Source organism: Coffea arabica, chromosome 4e (assembly GCF_036785885.1).
Source record: "Coffea arabica cultivar ET-39 chromosome 4e, Coffea Arabica ET-39 HiFi, whole genome shotgun sequence".
In the NCBI taxonomy this organism is placed as follows: Eukaryota; Viridiplantae; Streptophyta; class Magnoliopsida; order Gentianales; family Rubiaceae; genus Coffea; species Coffea arabica.
The window spans coordinates 43,592,956-43,612,307 of record NC_092317.1 but is presented as its reverse complement, the minus strand read 5'-3'; the positions used below and the strand labels follow the sequence as shown (position 1 = coordinate 43,612,307).

General features: G+C 35.1%; 1 long non-coding RNA gene across 1 annotated transcript; it reads right to left on the bottom strand.

The window, feature by feature from the left end:
- Positions 1-1,999: 1,999 nt before the first annotated feature.
- LOC113741891 (uncharacterized) lies at positions 2,000-4,752 on the bottom strand. The gene is made up of 3 exons (XR_003460749.2): positions 4,420-4,752; positions 2,905-2,964; positions 2,000-2,251 (listed from the first exon to the last, which is right to left on the bottom strand). It is a non-coding gene; the product is annotated as an uncharacterized lncRNA (long non-coding RNA).
- Between the last annotated feature and the right edge of the window lie 14,600 nt (positions 4,753-19,352).

Here is a 19,352-nt window from a genome sequence, read left to right as displayed (position 1 = left end):
TAGATAAAATGCTTTTCGACAAGTTGTTAGATTGTGATCGGTTTTAATATCAAATTATTGGGGTTGAGTCCACAGATAAAGAAGGTAAACAAACAACTTTATTATACTTAATGGGTATATGTACTCATACCTTACAAATTAAACTCACTCTCAAAGACACTACCCTTTTAATAGTACATTAATTTGACCTTTACTACAGAGAATATTTGCTCTCTATTTCATTAAAATCTCATTATTAATATATTTGCTCAAACTTTCATGATTGAACTCACCTCTCAAAGCTTATGTCTTAACTAGAGTTATGAGCTCTCTATTTAGAGCACTCAACTTTCTACTCAACCTTTGGCATTCTACCTTTCTGAACTTTATGGCATACTAAAACGAATTGGACAATCAATTATTTATAGTAGTTAGTTGCATGGCATTTGAACAGAATTTTCACGTGTGGCTTCCTAATTTTGGCTGAAAAATTTTACTCAATTTGGAGATGAGATTGTGTGATTGAATTCTTCAGTTGCTTTGACATTGATTTGCATGGTAAATAGTACCGACTTACTTATCACAATAAATGCATGAAACAAATCCTACCAAATGGTCTTGAAAACTATAGGCTTTTAGATAGCAGAAGATGGCTTCAAAGCAACAAATCCTACCAAATGGTCTTAAAAACTATAGGCTTTTAGATGCCGAAAGATGGCTTCAAAGCAAAGTCATAAATAAAGCAACAACATTAAAGTTTGATTAAAGACAATGTTAAATTATGCAATAAAAGAATGTCATAGAAAGAGGAATAAAATTAAAGGGGCCATTTCATGGCTTATTATAAATTTTCTTTCAATCTTATAATTTGACATTTGTTGCATTTATTGTTAGTTTCACTAGTTATTTCTGCAAAAATGATTTTCGGTTTCTACAAAGCAAAATTTCTTGTTTGGAGATATAAAAAACTAATGATATTTACCGAATCAAAAGTGTTCCAATTTCTCTTCAATGGTTGTAGACAGTTTCATTTTGTCTTCTCAAATATTTCTCCATGAGTTATGACAATTTGATGATATTCCACTTAGTATTAATTAGCTTTGGTTTGAGGATTTCTTATATGTTAAAACCTATTATTTCTAGTCTAGTCCTAATGAGATAATAGGAGTCTTGATCTTGTAGAATAGGCTATATCTTGCATAAGATCAATATTTATTAAAGTAACTTAATTAGACTAGATTAGCTTTTATTCTTAGACCTTCCAATCTTGGATGCCAACAAATTGCCAATAAATTTTTTTGGATTGGTTGTTTGATTTGATTCTTTAAACATTACCACTAGTACAATGCATACCTGACCATGTACATGGAATCAATTCTTGTCCCAAAGGGTAGCGGGATGACATTTACACTTTTCTTAAAATTTGACACCAATATTTTATTGAAATAAACTATAAATCTAACAAATGACATTGCCAAATTGAATCTATAGAAGTACTACATCATTACTAGGTAGTGATGGAATAAAAAAGTTCATATGTTGTCTTACATATCTATTTAATAGTTGGGAAGCAACTCGAATAATGATAAAATTAGAAAGATCATCTAATATCCTATTTATCTACTTAGTTGTTGGGAAATAACTAGAAAAATGATGAAATAAGAAAGCTCATATAGTGTCCTATATATTCTATACTTAATGGTTGGGAAATGGTACCCCTGAAATGAATTGTTAAACAAGTGAAAGTGCTCAATCAAGTCTATAATTTAGTATTTGATGAGTAACTCTTCTCATTATCATAAATCTTTAGTTGTTTTAATAAATTTTAATATATCCACTGACCTCCCTACCTCGATACCATGGTTGTAAAGGAGTTACAATTGAAATATTTAACATTTTATCATATATCGTGATCCAGTTACGAGAACTCTTGTGACGACCCCACCTTCCCCTAGGGCATACCCTAGAAGTTAGCGGACCGTCTGCCTGGCTCTCGCCAGGACTCACTCACTAACATTAATTTCAGAGATAACAATTCTCATTAATCATCCAAACATCCATTCTTAATACTTTTTAGTAAGACAAAAGCTTTATCTACTACAAATTACAAAAGTAACTCGTCCAAATGTTCATACTTAAGTACATCACCAACTAGTGTGAAATAGAAATCTATCCATTAATAGGTACAAAATGCAAGTCTTATCATCAATATATAACACTAGACCACTCAAAACACTCTAATGCTACTCGATCATCCTTCAAACTTCAACCCCTATAAGGAAAACAAAGCTAAAAGGTTGAGCTAAAGCCCAGTGAGGTTTACCGAATAAGTAACATTTAACATCAATACAATTAAGCAAGTAGTGCACATTTCACTATACAATCACTTTCATTAGCAATTGAGGAAACACTTCACTGAATAATCACTTTTAAAAGGATACGGTGCTCGCATTAGAGCCACTTCAATACACTACACACTCCGCCAAACTCCTCCTTATAACCTCCAAAACAATAAACACTTCCCTCACTTGGATGGTCATATCAATATTAGTAATCTGCTACTCCGTGGTAATACTCGAGCATACCAAAACACTTATCCAAAGCTACCGTCCTACCCGACCAAGCCCTTTGTTGGCTCGAATAGTCCGTTGAACAGAGGGTTTTGGGGCCCAGTTCAGCTGGTGTGATAAAGTACACACACGGCTTACAGTCGTGCACACTTACAATATCACTTGATCAATTATCAACCTTCAAGCTCAACTAAACCGAGTGCGATGAAGTACACCATCGACTTAGAAGGCGAGGGACAATTGAAAACACTTCACAATGAATCACTTAGCAATATTTCATAATAAGCACATTTGCCATATAATTGCACTTAGGTACACATAAGCAGTTTAACACATAAATTCGGGAAACACTCACCAAATATCCAAATAAATTACTCTCGAGTCTCGAGTCGATTTTCTGGTTCACAGCTACTTCCTGGACAAGTTAATAATGCCAAATCAAATACATAGTTTGTAGATGTTCACTTATTGTTCTTACTTTATCACTTGAACTATTTGACTTTAAAGTACAAATATAATATATTCAATATTCATTTATCATTTTATTTTGAAACTTATTGACTTTATTGTTTTAATCAAGAATTATACCTGTTTTCCCAAGTTAATAATTTATAAGATGTTTCCTTTAGGATTAAATCATTTTCCACTCAAAATTCTAAGATTATAGCTTAGGAGTACTCCATTGGTCCCCTTTTCAATTAATTAAACTCTAGGTTATTTGTAAATTAAATTTTATTCCACTACACCAGTCCCTCAAATTTGATAGTCTTTAAAATATTTAATATATTTGTAAGGACCGTATTAAGTAATTAGAAGCCAATTTTAGGTACATAATTATCATGAGTTTTCCTCTCATTTGCTTTAGTTTAACTCTACTTGTGAAGCTATATATAGCCATTAAATCTCAGACTAACTGTAACTATCATTTATGAAAGCTTACAAAGTTGAAAATTAGAGGAAATGCTGGTTAAAAGTTGGTTCCTCACGGTTAGCATCTTAGCAAAGTGCATTCTGGAACAAAAGGAAAGGCAGCTTTGCCATCCTTGGGTGTTTTGATAATAATTGGAGCTACGCTTATCAGATTGAGGTAAATTTTATAGCGTTTCGAAGCTAAGACCTAGACCTACATTTCCTATGAAGACATCAACATCCAGTTATCGCGTTTTCAAGGCCAAAAGGGGACGGTCAGAAGCACAATCTGTTTCATTTCTCGGATAACAACCTGCAATCAGTGAACTTGTTCCCCCCTTCATCACTCAGTTTAGTTCCTACTCATTCTTGTTTTTCTGGTTAAAGTTAGGTGCATTAGGACAGGTTTCAACTCTGTAAGTGAGTTTAGAAGTAAGGTGTTGCAGAAATATCCAAAGCTTCTTATCAGATTACTCAGATGAAGCTAACAGATTCCAGCAAAGAATGGCTTAGCAGCTGAATTTTCCCCTCTTGATTCACCTCAGTTTCATGTTCCAGATCATTGTACAAAGTATATTGATTCAACTTTAAGTTAAGCAAAACGGGGCAGTGCATGACCAAATTTCAAAAGGAAAGCTGAATGAATTCAGCTCTGCGCAAGGCTGCAAAACTGAGGTACAGCAGCTTGCATCAGAGTTCTTTCACGTACGGTTCTCTCTACTTCACACTCACTGACCTACAACTATGCTCTTAAACTGAAGAAAGAACAAAATAATCCGTTGCATGCACTTCTTAACGTTATTATCCCAAGGAATTCTGATATCAGTTGCAAGTTCAAGCTTAACACACAGTTTTTCTGCAATTTTTCTGAGATTTCACAGTTGCTGCCCGACATTTACTTCAGTTACAAGCTCAAATTCCTAGCTAAAATCAACATGTAGCTGGTGTTTAAGGATCTTACCTCCTCCCCTTTAAAGTTTGGAAAAGAATTGCAGGCTGCTTGTTTGGTTCCTGCTTCAGTTTCCAAAGCTGCACCAGACTCAAAGTTCTACAGTCCCAAGCTGGAAGAATGCATTTAGCTACTGTCTACACTCTCCTCCTCACTCTATCGGTCGCAACTGGACGCAAGAGGGAATCAGAAATGTTTCCTTTTCTCCCTCTTGATGGTGTACTGAAATGGAAGAAAATATGGCTGAGTCTCTCTCGATCTTGCTCTCAACATTTGGTTGGTAAGAAAAGAAGTGAAATGTGTTTCTTCATTCGGCCACCGCCCAGGTAATGTCACGCTGTCTCCTTTCTCCCTTTGATCATTACTTTACTTAGCAATTGAATGGCAGCTGTCCTACAGGTGTTATTCACCGCCCAATCTCAGTTAGATCGTAAGCTCCCACCGCTTGGATTTAGCAGATAATTGGCTAGCTTCCATTTGGTTCCATTTGTTTTTGTGATATTCTGATAGCTCAAGTGATCGCCGCATGGTAATTAGTCTAGAATTTTAAGGTTAGTTTGGTCTTTTAGTTGTAGTTTAATTACTCTCTAAGGTCTAAAATTTCATGATTTCATGCCTGGACTCCTAATTTCATTCGTATTTTCGGGGGAAAATTTTCTTACGTTAATCTAGTCGATTTGACATATTTAGCTTGAAGAAATACTTATTCAACATGACCTTGTTAAATTTCTAATGTATGTTATGTGTCTAGTAATATTTGCAATTAACACAATTTACGATATGCACGTCATCTATTTATTTGATTTATAAAATTTTCTACACTTCTAGATATGTACTTATTGAATTTATTTTCTAAATTCTTAATTTATAGGGATTCAATTAGGCATTTAAGATAACCGTTTATTCGTTATATATAATTTCCTAATACCAAAGGAAATAAAATAAAATAATTTTAGGGCGTACACTTAATTTCTCGGGTTCTCACAACTCTTCCATTTGTTAAGAACTCTTCAAGATAAGAAAGTACAATCGATTGCAAGTGTATCCAATTCTTAAGAATGTCATGTCATGACTACCAATCATATACTATTTTCATGACATTAACATGTAATGCCTCTTAAATGTTGGGCCGGTTAAAGTATGATAAGCCATATTTATTAGTGTATTTATCGAAATCCAGTATATTGAATTGCTTGTGGGCTCTGACCATACCGCCAATGAAAGCATTGAGGGTAATAGATATTGTATCTATATATTAAATTAGTCAAACACTTATCTGCCTCATGATCAAAAACATCATTACAGTCCTCGTTCCAATTGGCTGAGAATTCTAAGAAATTACAAAATTTGTAGGTTTTTTGGTGAAGTTTTAAGGGAAATAATATAAACAAGAGCACTAAGAAGAGAATGAAATGGGTTGTTTTGATTTCAATTTCTACTTTTTCAGATAATATTTACATTGATATAAAAAATGCATGTGTATAATGTTGTGCCATCTAAGAGTTGAGGAACAAAGAACAACCAAAATATTAATCCAATCTTAAGGTTATATAACAGCTAGACCAAATTTGTACACATGTAGGTAAAAGAAATATGAATAGATAATTTTATATATAAAATTTAACTATATCAAAGAATAGGCCTATAGCCATGGGCCAACCTAATGACAAATTCAACATTTGATCTACTTAATGTATTTGTATCCTACTACAATTATAGGTCATCGTTCTTTTCGTTTGTATTCTTTTTCTTATCATTTTGTTTTCATTGGGCAGTTGATAGGGAGAGTAAGAATTATTTTAGGGTATATTACATGTTGTATGTTGTGCTTATCTTAAATATAGAGGGATAAACAATAACAATTCATGAATTCAAGTTTAAAATTAAGTTATCCTTAAAACTTTTTTTATATACACACATAATTGCAAAACAAATCCTAATAGATAGTATTTTCATGTACAAATTAGCAAAATTAAACCAACAAGCAATTGAATCAAAAAATAAATTTGAAACTTTAATTGCATCAAAGAATAGGCACAGGTTAGTCCAATGGTAAATTCAATATTAGTTGGTCTTGTTGATATATTTTTTATGCTACTGCAATCATCATTTTGAATTATTTTTTATTCTTAATTAGAATTCAATAGTTAGTCAACATTTATGCTTAAACTTTCAATTTTAATCTTGGTCAAAGGCAAAGTGCATTATGCGGTAATTGAAGATATTCCTAAATTAACAAATTGTATTTCTTTCTTCTTTCTTATTAAATTCAATCAATTTCATTTGGAAATCCCTCAATACTTCTACTTTTAAATTATAGTATGCTTCAATCTCTCTCTCTCTCTCTCTCTCTCTTTGTTTCTTTGTCTCTCTCCTATTAGTTGATGAAAACTAATATCTCTCCTTCTCAATATATCTTCGTTCTTATCTTAGACTTACTAATTTTAATTATTTAATAATATAGTAACAATTATTTTGAATTTACAAGTAGATAAAATTTCTACTATAGCAAACTTTCTCAAACTCTATAGCAATGCAGGTGAAGTATATGCTATATACTCTAAGGTTCTTTTTTCTATATCACTTTTTTGTTAGGTTAGATATGCTAGTTTCTTTTATGTTTTTGTGCTTGGTAAAAATTTTGAACTATTATGTGTCCATTCTAATTTCTAAAGCCTTAGGGGCACCCAAATTCAACATTAATAGTAATAGTCTATTCAAAAAAATAATTATGTAAAACATTCAAGGTGTATCCTACAATAGTTCTACCTAATAGTAGAAGCAGCTTTATAACCACATCCATTTTTTGAACATGTTTGATATTTTAAAAGAAAATGAGAAATGACTGTATTAGTCAATAATGTAAATTTTGTACTCGCATATAATTTTACTCAAGACATAATGAATTATCTAACAGATATGGATGTTGAAATGAGTTTAACGTTTTGGAATAGATTTATAGTGAGGGATAATATTGATTTTAGGTCCCACTATACACTCGGGCTTTAATATATGTTTGAATTTTCAAACTTGGGAATCAACTTATAGTGAGGGACATGCCATTGGTTTGAGGCCTCATTGTACTATGGGGTCCATTAGCTATTTAATCTCATGTTTAGTTGGGTGCTATATTATATACCTAGACTGGTTAACATCTACTTTAGTCTTTTATCTAGTCAAGATTTATTTTACTTGCGTTGTAAAACAGCAAAAACAAAATGTTGGGACTTAATATTCAAAAAAAAGATTTTTTGTTTAACAAAATTGATATAAGATAAGTAGCTCTCCTTTTTATATCCAGTCAAAACATTGTTCTACTTTTTATATGAATTGAAAAGACAATTATACATTTACGTATCTTATAGGTTTTAAGAAAAATTTTAAAAATTTGATCATGAGATTAACTGTGACGACCCCACCTTCCTCTAAGGCGTATTCAAGGGTTTGGCGGACCGCCTGCCCAACTCTCGTCAAGACTCAATCACTAACATTTTTGAAATAGTCTTTCACGCCTCTAGATTAACATAAAAGTTCCATTCATCCAAGAATTCCAATTTAATTTACAACATAAAAGTGAAACATAAGGGTACATTACCAAAGATTCCAAATACAATTTCATCTACAAAAGTACAAGTACATGAAGATTATACACACTATTTCACGCTTACTTGTTACAGCCTCCATTCCTGTAAGGAAAACAAATATAAAGAAATGAGCTAAAAGTCCAGTGAAATTCCCAAACAAGCAGTCAGATAGATAAAACATGGAAGTATTACATTAACAATTTGCACACTTTGCATAGTAATAAACAGTCATTCAAGAAACAAACATTCAATCATTGGAAGGATACGTGCTCATTTGGAGCTATTCATTCAGTCATTCAGTCGTTGACCATTTTCCTTATTGCTTTAACATTTGAAAATATTTAAAAATGAAAACTCCTTCAGTGTTCATTTCATTCATTCATTCAGTCATTCATTTCAATCATTGCATTGCATTCACTGGCCATTACTCCACCCAACTTCGTGGTTATACTCGAGTATACCAAAACACTGTCCTAGGGTCACCAGCCGCCCGATCGAGTCCGCTTCTGGCTCAAGTTGACTAGCAACGAAGGGCAAGGGTCCAATTCAGCCAAAGGCTTACATTCATGCATAAGTAACATTCAATCATTTGATCATTAAAAATTCACATTCAGTTAGGTTGACTGCGATAAAGTATACACTCACCTATTGAAAATCCATTTAACAACCACTGAAAAGCGTTTAACATTCAAGCAAATATTCACAACATTCCATATAGTTATTGGAAGCACAACGTGCAAGGAACACTCACTGATATCAGTAGATTAAACGTTAACTCTCTGGATGATAACCTTGATCGCTACCAAACCTTGAGGCAAGATTCACAATCACAATAGATTTAAATTTAGTAGATTTAACTAGCCAAAACATACACATCTATATTCCAAGGCATTTCATATGCTTCTCACTTTGAACTCGAGACTTTAGAATAAAATCCAACACAAGTATTTTAAAAGTGAGGAGAGCAATTTAAGCATCCAAAATCACACCAAATTAAGGTTTAAGACCTAGAAAAGTTTTCCAAAATTTTTTCAAGTCCCACTCAATTCATTTGACAAAATTCCTAGTTTTGGTGACATTCTTTGAAAAAGCATAACTTGAGTTTCGTAGGTCAAAAAATCACAAAACTTACACCATTAGAAAATAGATTCGAAACACAAATAGGCTTTAGAAGACATCTTCATGAAATTCAACTCATAGGTTAGTCAAATTTCAGTTCAAACTCACTGATGTCTCATGTGCAAAAACAGAACAGTCAGGGTTTTCAAGAAACTTTACAGATTTTCTGGTATTTATAGAAGTTGAACCAAACCTTGAATTTTATACCGTTGAAAGCCCTATGAGTCTAGTTTCAAATACAACAAACAGAACTCAATTCCAATTTTCCTATACAAAGTTATAGCCAATTTCCCAAAGTTGTGCAGGGCTTCCTACGAAAATTTTCCAGCAAGCAATTAGTTTGAAAAACTAGGTTTTTCCCTTCTTAAACCTCTTTGTTTTGGCTCAAAACTAACACACATGCAAAGAAATAGATTGTAACAAGTGTTTTGAGTAAAATCATATACAAGCGGAAAACAAAATATCCTAAATTCACATCTTAACCCTCACTTGACCAACAAGGAGAAAATCCAGCAGTGTGTCTCTATATCTCTTCAAGTTAATCATCCAATTCAAATAGTAGTTTTATAGTAAATAAACCTCAATCAAGGCCACAAAACTATCAACTTTGAACATATATAACAAGCTCCAAATTACTTACACCAAAACTGAAATATTTTCATCTCAAAACTGGAATTTCAAACCAAAGATGGAAGTATTCATATCAAAAATAAAATTGCATACCAAAACTTGAACATCTCCTAATAAAGCTGAAATGGCATTCCAAGGGTGCAAATTAGCATAGCAAAGCTTGAAATTAACCACTAGAGCTAGAAAATCGGACAACCAAGCTAAATATGCATATCCAACAAGAAATCTTAATATCACAGCTACACAAGTCCATATTAAAGTTGGAAACTCTCAACTCAAGACTGGAAAATATCAATCAAAGCTGGAAATTAACGCGAAAGCTGGAAATTTGAATATAGGAGCAAGATAACCTCATACTAAAGCTAAAATTTCATATCCAACCTCATATCAAAGGTAAACCATTCATATCAAAGCTGTCCAATACATTTGAAAGCTGAAAATTGCAAGCTAGTAAGCAAAATCATGAAATCTTCCATAAATCTTCCATATTCAAGTAATATATCCACTAAAATGCAAGATTAAAGGGAAAAAGTAGTTCCTTGCCAAGAGTACCTTCAATCCCTAAGAAGAGTAGCAAATCATATCTTTCTTTTCCCCAAAATAACTCCACACCAACCTCATTCCTTCCTTGTTGCAACCATCTATGGATGGATTTAGGGTTTGAGGTTGATTTTCCCACAAAATCTTGCTAGGAATCAAGATGAAATTTGAAGAAATTTTCTCTCTTTTCTTCCCTTAGAAATTCGGCCAACAAGGAGGAAAAATGAGGGGTTTGTCGGGTGAAAATGGAAGATAAGTGTTAAGGTGGTCTTGGTCAAAGTTAGAAATAATGATAAAGGAAAAAAAATAGAGAAAGTAAGAAAGAAAAGTCTTGGTCAAGTAATAACTTGGACCGGTGATGTGACGGCCCCACCTCCCCCTAAGGCGTACCAAAGGATTCGGCGGATCGCCTGCCCAACTCTCGCCAGGACTCACTCACTCGTATCTCACGCATACATCCATATACAATAAATAACATCACAATTCAAACTTATAATATACATCGATGCACAAATCCAGATACAAAATTTCTACACAACAAAATACTTCAAAGTGTTTACTATTCGAGTACAAATCACCCTAGTCGAGATATGGCGCGAGTACAAATTCAAAACTCAAAATAACTAGACTACGCTAGCCTGTACACGTCTCACGCCTCGCTCGTACCCCCTGTAGGGAAAACAAATGGCGTGGAATGAGCTAAAAGCCCAGTGAGGTTCCAAATAACAAATTGACCATTTTAAAAGTACGAATATCAACGTAACAAATTAATGAGCATCAAAAGTTCATAAAAGTGAACAATAATACTTCAAGTAGCAAATCTCAAAGTGAGCGAGTGTAAAAGTTTTTCAGAAGAATCAATAATCCAATAAGCAATAATCATTCCAAAGTATAAGGATACGGAAGGCTCTCAGGAGCCAAATTCCCAGTGCATCACCAGAGCTTGATCAAGAAATAGTTGACACTCCGTCAACCTTCAAGTAAGTAACCAATCCAGTAGAGCACCACTTACACTACTCTCCGTCCACCATTCACACCCCCTACTGGGCCAAAAATTCTCAATAAACACAGGTGGTAATACTCGAGTATACTGACTAGTCGAGGAAATAACACTCCACTCGACATCACTAACTACCCATGGTTCGTTATCTAATCGACCAAGCTCTTGTCGGCTCGACTCGATTAACTAGCCAGTGGGGTTTGGGTTCCCAAGATTGTCGATGAGATAACATCTCCAATCAACTGAATTAAAATAAAAGTACGGAGACAGGAATGAGAGGCACCTCCCACTCGGATTGAGTGTGGTACATACTGCCGCTCCGCACTTACAACTCAAATACAAGTATATCAAATTAATTGCAACAATAAACGAGTACATATCACATTAGGGCAAATGTGATAAAGTACACCCTTGCCCGACTATACCAATCACATATCATTCGATCACATTAGTCAAGTAGTGAAATCAAGTTTCAAGTTCAATTAGGTATTTAGAAGCACTCACCAAAAGCCTAGTGCCTCTAAAAAAAAATCATGTTCCTGTCCAACTCCTTGGTTGGAATCCAAATCTGCGATAAAATATCATTTACGAATGTAAACCTTTCTAGAGTTCGAAACATTGGTTCAAGAAAATTAAGTGAATGCAACTCATTATGTAGTATTCAAGATACTTATCAAATCCTGAAAAATTCATGTTCGCTCGTTTGGTTTCAGTAAAGAAGCGGTTAAAACTTTAGAACTCCCATTGGAGTCGAAAGAACGAGGAAAACATATTTCAAGTAGTCGTTATTTCCATTTTCTCAAGGGTACAAGTTCGGCCAAATTCTAACGTATATACCTCGAAAAAAAAAGACGCAAATATCCTATATGGTTCACGTGGTATTCGCTCTCAAGCCTTACTCAAGTCGCAAGTATATCTACCTAGCCCTCGAGCGTAAATTTGGGCAGCACGCCCTTTGTATTTACATATTTTTCAGCCATTTATGACTTCATTTTTTTTCTCAATCAGTCCCAAAGTCACACACAAAAATCATCTCATTTCAATAGCCGTTCAATAGGCTCAAAGTCGTACAAGTACAAAATCAATCTAGAAAAATCTCCGGAAATAAAGTTTAAGTCATAAAACAAAAGACAGATTTGCCGTCGCTTAGCGTAACGTGCACAACTGAAGCTACGCTTATCGGATTGGGGTGCAATTTATACCGTTTCTAAGCTAAGACAAATGCCTACAATTTTGATGAAAACCACTCAGTCCAGTTCGTAGTGTATCCAGGTCAAAATTTCAAATTACAGAACCAGAATCTCACATTCCGGCTAGTTAACTGCACTATGCATAAATGACAATAACTCAGGCTACCGAAGTCCGATTAAGGCTTTTTCAGTGGCGTTGGAAAGTTAAGACATAGCACTATAATTTCGGTGTTTTGGCCAAATACTAATTCAATACGGATCAGTGTGAACAGATGCAGTTAGATTGGTGATATGTCAAAACTGGCCACAAAGCTCTACCTATGGCAGTCAGGGGTATTTTTGTCTTTTCACATGCTACAGTGCTCAGATTGAGCTGAATATTTACAGGCAGCTATAAAAACATCATTTCCTACAACTTTCATGTTTTGTACTAAGCCTAATTCGGCCTCCCTCATGGTCAACCAGAATCGGATAAAACAGGGCAGATTGGTTTCCAATTTCTGGCTTTTGCACCTTTACTCTAGAAATCCATATCTAACAAGTGCCCTATCATCAAACCCACTAATTACTAACTCAATAACATCAATTAAGAGGTAGATAACTACAATCAAAGCTGAAAATGTAAACCCTATCTCCATACCCAACAAATCAATCAAAGCTAACCGATTAACCGTCATAAACCAAGAATATGAGTTTCTATTCACACTTAAACAAGATTAAGGAAGAGTAAAGGGATAGGCAGCCATGGTACCTTCCAAAAGCTCCTTGGAGGTGAGAAAGACACCATTTTCTTCCAAAAATTTCTGTACACCAAGCCTTCCAAGCACCAAAAGGTAAGTTTAATCGGTTTGGTTCGATTAATTTCAACTCAACAAGGAAGACTCAAGCTTGGAGGTGAAGTTGTTTTTCTCTCTTTTCCCTCTCTTATTTTTGGCCAAGATGGAAGAAAAATGGAAGGGAATGGAGCCAAGAAAAAAGATAAGAAGGAAGGAAACTCATTTGGTCAAAGGTCCATGGATTGCCAACAAGTGTCACCACAAGATTCAATCTTGATTTTTTTCTTTTTCCTCCATTTTCTTGGTCAATAATTTCGGCCCTATGGAGGAGATATTTAGGGCCAATTTTACTGAAATAAAAGTGAGAAAATTAAGGTAATAATGTGGTGTTCAAGTGGTGCACTCAATCGGTAGTGAACGGTACCCGTCGGTCCAACTCGTTTTTCCTTATTTTGCACGTACTAGGGTTTTAATTTGTAATTCACTAACTTATAATTCTTACTTCTAATCACACACTTTTTCTTGTCTCAAATTCACTCTTAATCATCAAATTTAGTACACTCACTACGAAAAGACGTGAAAACTCTAGTTTGCGATAACTGGAAAATGAAAAGGAAAAACCCTTAATTCTATGTTCATTTGCACTTATTGTGGGGTGATTGGGTAGTAGGGCCATTATAAAGTAAAAATTTCTAAATAAAAGGAATTTTAAGACAAATGTGCGGGATTTTACAATTCCATTGATTTCAATTAGGGTTTCGATTAAAAATGAAAGATTTAAGAAAACCAGTTAGTCACAAGTAAACTAGATTTTTTTATTAGAATTTAGGATTTGTAGTCCCTTTAAAACAAATTTAAGGTTTTAAATCAAAACAAAAAAAATAATCTCCTAACATTCGGTGTATCACAATCTCCCCTCCTTAAAAGAATTTTGTCCTCGAAATTCCAACGGGTACTTATCCAGTCAAAATAGTCCTCCAAAGTCAGTCAAGTATTAAAAATCACTCCAATCCCTTATATATGATCTTATTACTTAGTAAAGAGCCAATAGATAGCTAAACAAGTAACCAAATAGAACATGCAAAAGGGTTTGGTTCAAACAACTGGCCCTGAGTGAAAATAAAGTTTCAGATATTCGAAAAATTCAGAACATGGCTTAGCCTCAAGTCGAAAATTTCTCAGGTCGGAAATTTTACCCCTGGCGGTGCTGGACAACACAACAAGCTAGCACAACGGCTATATTTCACCAGTGAGTCTCAGTTCAAGAAGTTCATCCCTGGCGGTGCTTGAAAACACAACAGGCAATGCCTCACCAGAGAGGTTCAGTTCAACCGCTACAGAGGAGTAGTAGCCGGTATACAACCACACGAGTACGAATAAGTTCAAAAGCAAGGTCAAAGCAGGGTTCAAACATATAAGTTCAAAAGCAGAGTCAAGTACTTCAAGTTCAAGGAGCACGGGTACAAATAAGAACTCACTCGGCTAGCCTATACCCAGCAATTCACATTCTCAAACAATCACCGAATTCAAGTCCACATATAGGTCATATTACTCATGTGTAAAGTCAAATCAGGTCCATTACGTGTACGTAAGAGCACACTCGCCAAAACAAGTTCAAGTCTCAAATGAGCGCAGCCTAGTCGATCTCAGGCAGTTCAAGTATTTCCAATCCCTTTGATCAGTCCAATGACTATGTTAAATGTTAGAATCATCCACGCCTTAACCTTTGCCATCAAAACTCACCTCAAGTGCAATCAAGATACAGACCCTTATTCTAGCGCTCTCCACTATTTGGTACCCAAGTACAAGAATTCACAATAAGACAATTCACAACTCGAGGCGGTCGGTCCCAAGAGTAAATCACCCATATTAGAGATTCCTACCTGATATACCTAACTATTGTCCCCAAAGTACCATGAGAAAGGTTTAAACCTAGAACGTTTCATGATTCGTAACTTATGCTCAAAAGAGTCCTTAATCCTTTACACCCATTCACGAAATTAGGACCATAACACCACTTGGCCCAAGCTCATTCCGCACAGAGACCACGCGAAGTGGCTCTGATACTATCTGTGACGGCCCCACCTCCCCCTAAGGCGTAACAAAGGGTTCGGCGGATCGCCTGCCCAACTCTCGCCAGGACTCACTCACTCGTATCTCACGCATACATCCATATACAATAAATAACATCACAATTCAAACTTATAATATACATCGATGCACAAATCCAGATACAAAATTTCTACACAACAAAATACTTCAAAGTGTTTACTATTCGAGTACAAATCACCCTAGTCGAGATATGGCGCGAGTACAAATTCAAAACTCAAAATAACTAGACTACGCTAGCCTGTACACGTCTCACGCCTCGCTCGTACCCCCTGTAGGGAAAACAAATGGCGTGGAATGAGCTAAAAGCCCAGTGAGGTTCCAAATAACAAATTGACCATTTTAAAAGTACGAATATCAACGTAACAAATTAATGAGCATCAAAAGTTCATAAAAGTGAACAATAATACTTCAAGTAGCAAATCTCAAAGTGAGCGAGTGTAAAAGTTTTTCAGAAGAATCAATAATCCAATAAGCAATAATCATTCCAAAGTATAAGGATACGGAAGGCTCTCAGGAGCCAAATTCCCAGTGCATCACCAGAGCTTGATCAAGAAATAGTTGACACTCCGTCAACCTTCAAGTAAGTAACCAATCCAGTAGAGCACCACTTACACTACTCTCCGTCCACCATTCACACCCCCTACTGGGCCAAAAATTCTCAATAAACACAGGTGGTAATACTCGAGTATACTGACTAGTCGAGGAAATAACACTCCACTCGACATCACTAACTACCCATGGTTCGTTATCTAATCGACCAAGCTCTTGTCGGCTCGACTCGATTAACTAGCCAGTGGGGTTTGGGTTCCCAAGATTGTCGATGAGATAACATCTCCAATCGACTGAATCAAAATAAAAGTACGGAGACAGGAATGAGAGGCACCTCCCACTCGGATTGAGTGTGGTACATACTGCCACTCCGCACTTACAACTCATGTACAAGTATATCAAGCTAATTGCAACAATAAACGAGTACATATCACATTAGGGCAAGTGTAATAAAGTACACCCTTGCCCGACCATACCAATCATATATCATTCGATCACATTAGTCAAGTAGTGAAATCAAGTTTCAAGTTCAATTAAGTATTTGGAAGCACTCACCAAAAGTCTAGTGCCTCTAAAAAAAAATCATGTTCCAATCCAACTCCTTGGTTGGAGTCCAAATCTGCGATAAAATATCATTTACGAATGTAAACCTTTCTAGAGTTCGAAACATAGGTTCAAGAAAATTAAGTAAATGCAACTCGTTATGTAGTATTCAAGATACTTATCAAATCCTGAAAAATTCATGTTCGCTCGTTTAGTTTCAGTAAGGAAGCGGTTAAAACTTTAGAACTCCCATTGGAGTCGAAAGAACGAGGAAAACATATTTCAAGTAGTCGTTGTTTCCATTTTCTCAAGGGTACAAGTTCGGCCAAGTTCTAACGTATATACCTCAATAAAAAAAGACGCAAATATCCTAGATGGTTCACGTGGTATTCGCTCTCAAGCCTTACTCAAGTCGCAAGTATATCTACCTAGCCCTTGAACGTAAATTTGGGCAGCACGCCCTTTGTATTTACCTATTTTTCAGTCATTTATGGCTTCATTCATTTCCTCAATCAATCCCAAAGTCACACACAAAAATCATCTCATTTTAATACCCATTCAATAGGCTCAAAGTCATACAAGTACAAAATCAATCTAGAAAAATGTCCGGAAATGAAGTTTAAATCATAAAACAAAAGACTGATTTGCCGTCGCTTAGCGTAACGGGCACAACTGAAGTTACGTTTATCGGATTGGGGTGCAATTTATACCCTTTCTAAGCTAAGACAAGGGCCTACAACTTTGATGAAGACCACTCAGTCCAGTTCGTAGTGTATCCAGGTCAAAATTTCAAATTACAGACCAGAATCTCACATTAGGGCTAGTTAACTGTACTATGCATAAATGACAATAACTCAGGCTACCGAAGTCTGATTTAGACGTTTTCAGTGGCGTTGGAAAGCTAAGACATAGCACTATAACTTCGGTGTTTTTGCCAAATGCTAATTCAATATGAATCGGGGTGAACAGATGCAGTTAGATTGGTGAAATGTCAAAACTGGCCACAGAGCTCTACCTATGGCAGTCAGGGGTATTTTTGTCTTTTCACATGTTACAGTGCTGAGATTGAGCTGAAAATTTGTAGGAAGTTATAAAACATCATTCCCTACAACTTTCATGTTTTGTACTAAACTTAATTCGGCCTCCCTCATAGTCGACCAGAACCGGACAGAACAAGGCAGATTGGTTTCCAATTTCTGGCTTTTGCACCTTTGCTCTAGAAATCCATATCTAACAAGTGCTCTATCATCAAACCCAGGAATTGCTAACTCAATAACATCAATTAAGAGGTAGATAACTACAATCAAAGCTGAAAATGTAAACCCTATCTCCATACCCAACAAATCAATCAAAGCTAACCGATTAATCGTCATAAACCAAGAATATGAGTTTCTATTTACACTTAAACAAGATTAATGAAGAGTAAAGGGATAGGCAGCCATGGTACCTTCCAAAAGCTCCTTGGAGGTGAGAAAGACCACTTTCTTCCAAAAATTTCTGTACACCAAGCCTTCCAAGCATCAAAAGGTAAGTTTAATCGGTTTGGTTCGGTTAATTTCAACTCAACAAGGAAGACTCAAGCTTGGAGGTGAAGTTGTTTTTCTCTCTTTTCCCTCTCTTATTTTCGGCCAAGATGGAAGAAAAATGGAAGGGAATGGAGCCAAGAAGAAAGATAAGAAGGAAGGAAACTCATTTGGTCAAAGGTCCATGGATTACCAACAAGTGTCACCACAAGATTCAATCTTGATTTTTTTCTTTTTCCTCCCTTTTCTTGGTCAATAATTTCGGCCCTATGGAGGAGATATTTAGGGCCAATTTTTCTGAAATAAAAGTGAGAATATTAAGGTAATAATGTGGTGTTCAAGTGGTACACTCAATCGATAGCGAACGGTACCCGTCGGTCCAACTCGTTTTTCCTTATTTTGCACGTACTAGGGTTTTAATTTATAATTCACTAACTTATGATTCTTACTTCTAATCACACACTTTTTCTTGTCTCAAACTCACTCTTAATCATCAAATTTAGTACACTCACTACGAAAAGACGTGAAAACTGTAGTTTGCGATAACTTGAAAACGAAAAGGGAAAACCCTTAATTCTATGTTCATTTGCACTTATTGTGGGGTGATTGGGTAGTAGGGCTATTATAAAATAATAATTTTCAAATAAAAGAAATTTTAAGACAAATGTGCGGGATTTTACAATTTCATTGATTACAATTAGAGTTTCGATTAAAAATGAAAGATTTAAGAAAATCAGTTAGTCACAAGTAAACTAGGATTTTTTTTTATTAGAATTTAGGGTTTGTAGTCCCTTTAAAACAAATTTAAGGTTTTAAATCAAAACAAAAAAAAAATAATCTCCTAACATTCAGTGTATCACAGGTGACAAGTGGAGCGAGTTGATTCAAGCCTATTTTTTTTTTCTCTCTTGTTTGTCTCTAATCTCCAAGATATCTAGGGTTTCTCCACTTACTCTTAAAACCTTATATCATTTAATTCTTTTTATGCAAAACTCCCTCTAATTAACCAAATTTATCACTCACCTCACTAGTCGGTTATACTATCTTAATATACTATGGAACTTAACATGTACTAAAATATAAAAGAGGAATGATAAAAATCTTGGCTCAACCAATGAAATCACCATGAAATTAAGACAAGTAAAGTAAAGTAAAAGTAAATATAAATTAAATTTTTTCAAAAATAAGAGAAATTATAAAATAATTTTTCGGGTTCTCACACTCTCTCCCCCTTTAGAAAATTTCGTCCTTGAAATTTTTACCTTCCATCACCTCAGACGACTCTGGAGCTTGTTGCTTGTCTATGGCGTATACCCGCACTGGCACTCTTAATCTATTCACTCTTTCATTAGCTTGTCTAGGGGTAGTTTTATCCACTT